The 3,427-nt window shown below is 39.6% G+C and overlaps 1 pseudogene; it reads left to right on the top strand.

Annotated features, from left to right (window-relative positions):
- The first annotated feature begins 1,442 nt into the window (after positions 1 to 1,442).
- LOC109274630 (transcription elongation factor A protein 3-like) lies at positions 1,443 to 2,473 on the top strand (annotated as a pseudogene).
- The last annotated feature ends 954 nt before the right edge of the window (positions 2,474 to 3,427 follow it).

The following is a 3,427-nucleotide window of genomic DNA, read 5'->3' as shown; positions in this document are numbered from 1 at the left end:
AGAGGAATGTACCCATATCTCCCATCACCCATGGGTCAAAATCCCTCTGTCCAGCCCCAACCTTTCTATGCATTGTCATTCCAAACTTTCAAAGAGAGATGTTTGAATGGCATCAGATGGCCTCACCCCTCATCAACAATTGGGAATTTTTGGAGAGAGTGGCTGAGGAGCAAATTGTGGGTGGAAGTGGCATGCTGCCCTTTTGTGCTCCCCCCAAAAAAGGTACTGAAGCCACTGCTACAGCCTGCAGCAACTATGGCAGCAGGGACCCAGCATCATGACCCCAGGGTTTCACAGGCTGGGGTCAGTTCCTGAGACTGGGTCTGGGGAGTAGTCTGGCTCAGTATTGTTTTGACATAAGTGTTTATAAAGACATCACTGAAGACTAATTGGGAAGTACTCAAGCCACATGATTGAATAAACTACTTAAAATCAATTGTTAATGGATATGGCACAAAAAGGCATCATGCAGATCTCATTAAGAAGGTCCTGTGTGAACCTGACAAATCCCTGCACATGGAACTGTGAGTGTGGGGCAGGTAAGGGAAGTGTCTTCATCGTGGCCCTTTCATTTTTATTTTTTCCATTTTTCTCCAACTTTATTAAGGAATAATTAGAATATTTAAAGTGTTCGTCCTCTTATGGCTCTGCTTCCAGGAAGTCCATGGGCTATAACACCTCACAGGGTCTGTTTCTGCCATATTTGAGATGAGTCATGAATTTTGGGGATGAGAACACACAACCCACACATGCACACACTCTCTTATACACACATACATTCTCACTTACACTCATACACACAGGAGTGTTAGATTAAAGTCCTTATTTAATTAGCCAAGGATACAACACTTTATCAGAGGTGAGGCAGCCATGGGATGGAGGATGTAGTCTGTGTGTCTCCACATACCTTTGCTTGGACCCAGAATCCTTGGAGGCACATAGCTGCACATGGCTCTCCAGTCGTGGTAAGGTCTTTCCAGATTTGGATAACCCAATTCTTTTTTCTTTTGTAGATTTTAACCTTGACAAAATGTCAAACTTACATAAAATTACAGGTTTAGGGTGGTGAACTCCTTTAAAACCTCTTACCCTGATTCACCAATTGTTTACATTTGCCACTCCATCATTTTCTGTATGCATATTTAATGTTATTTTTCTGACCCACATGAGAGAAGGATGGAATTATTGTGTGATTTACCTCTACATATTTCTGTATATGTTCTCAAGAGCCAAAGCATACACATTGTTACTCACAGTATAGTTATAAAAAATGAGGAATTAAAAAAATTTTATTCAAGTATAACTAACATCCAGCATTTTATTAGTCTCAGGTATATAATATAAAGATTCAACAGCTGTATACATTACTCGGTGCTCATCAAGATAAGTGTACTCTTAATTCTCTTTATTTTAGCATGCCTTGCCAGGTTTTGTGTGATAACATGGGCCAGGAAGAGGAACTGCTGAGTATTGCCAGAAATCTTGGAGAAGGTTGTGGCCAGAAAGAACACAGAAGGGGTCCTTGACCTTCTGAAGAACTGAACTGCTGTCAGATGTCCATCCACCTATTCCAGACAACCAGGATTGGAATCGCTGCTAATAGGGTCCACAAGCACTGCTCAGACAAAAAGGTGGTGTCCTTTGTCAGAGTCCTCATCAGAAACTGGAGCTATTGAACTCCCCTGGACCTCCCAAAGAAGAAAAAGGAGAAGAAAGAGACAAAGCAAAGAAAGAAAAAGGGCTTGACTGTTCCCATCAGAAACCAGAGGCAGGACTTTTTCCACCAAGGAAAAAAACAAGGACAAGAGCCCAAAGACAGGAGAGACTCTGTGGACTCCAAATCTTCAGCCACCTCCTCTACAAAAAGGCCATCGACGAAAAGATCAAACAGCAGCAAATCAAAAGCAGAGACTCCAAAAACACCCAGCAGCACCTCAATCCTTACTTTTGCCCCCTCCATCTATCTCCTGGCACCCTACTATCCCATAGGGTACTCTGTGCAGGATAAGTGTGTGGAAATGCCCTCAGCAGCCCTGAAGGCTGATGACAATTGCAAGGACTATGGAGCCAACTGTGACAAGAAGTCATCAGAAATTGAAGATCATATCTATTAGGAGCTCAAGAGCACTGACATGAAGTACTGGAACCAAGTTCACAGACAAATAAGCAAACTTGTGGACTCCAGGAATCCAGTCTGAGGAATAATGTGCTCAGTGGGGCCATCTCTGTTGTGCTTATTGCCAGGATGATGACAGAGGAAATGGCCAGTGATGAGCTGAGAGAATTGAGAAATTCCATGACCCAGAAGGTTACCTGTGAGCATCAGATGGCCAAGATGGGTGGCACCACCACTGACCTCTTCCAGTGCAGTAGATGGAAGAACTGTACCCAAAACTAGGTGCAGACATGCAGTGCTGAGCCCATGAATACCTTTGTCTTATGTAATGAATATGGCAGTCACTGGAGTTTCTGATGGAACTGCCAGCCACAATTTCACTGAACAAGATGAGGAAGAACAAACAGAAAGTATTTCACTTAGCATTATACCTATAGATCTCTCTATGCCATTTCAAATGGCAAGATATTATCCTTTTTATGGCTGAATAATATTCCATTGTATTTATATACCACGTCTTCTTTATCCATTCATTTGTCAATGGACACATGGGTTGCTTCCATATCTTTGCTATTGTAACTGTTGCTGCAATAAACATAGAGGTGCATATATCTTTTCAAATTAGTGTTTTAATTTTCTTTGAGAAAATACCCAATAGTATGGTAACTAAATTTAATTTTTAATATTTTGGAAAAACTCCATACTATTTTTTTGTATGTGTATGTTTAATTTATTAGATTGCCAAATTTCTCCAAAGTGGCTGTACAGTTTGCATTTCCGTTAGCAATTTATGAGAGCCCCAAGTACATATTTGTCATCACTTGGCATTTTATCTCATTACGTTGTTTTTGTATTTTATTGATATAATTGACATACAACCTGTTAATTTCAGGTGTACAACCTAAATATTTGATGTATGCATATATCATAAAATTATTACCACAATAAGTCTAGTTAACATCCCTCACAACACGAAGTTACAAATTTATTTCTTCTTGAGATGAGAACTTCTAAGATCTATTCTCTAAGCAGCTTTAAAATATCAGTATAGTGTTATTAACTACAGTCACCATGCTGTACAATATATTCATGGGCTTATTTATTTTGTAACTGGAAGTTTATACATTTTTATCACCTTCACCCATTTCTTTTATCCTCCATTTCCCACATTTGGCAGCCACCAGTTTGTTCTCTGTATCTATGAGTTTATTTTTTGATTGATTGTTTTGGAGATTCCATATGTAAGTGAAATCATATAATATTTGTCTCTCTGACTTATTTTTACTTAGAATAATGCTCTGAAGTTACATC

The sequence above is a fragment of the Panthera pardus genome, unplaced genomic scaffold (genome assembly GCF_024362965.1).
Source record: "Panthera pardus isolate Hobbes unplaced genomic scaffold, ASM2436296v1 HiC_scaffold_25, whole genome shotgun sequence".
Taxonomy (NCBI): Eukaryota; Metazoa; Chordata; class Mammalia; order Carnivora; family Felidae; genus Panthera; species Panthera pardus.
Note: the sequence above shows the minus strand (reverse complement) of the source record. Positions and strands in the feature narration are given on the sequence as shown.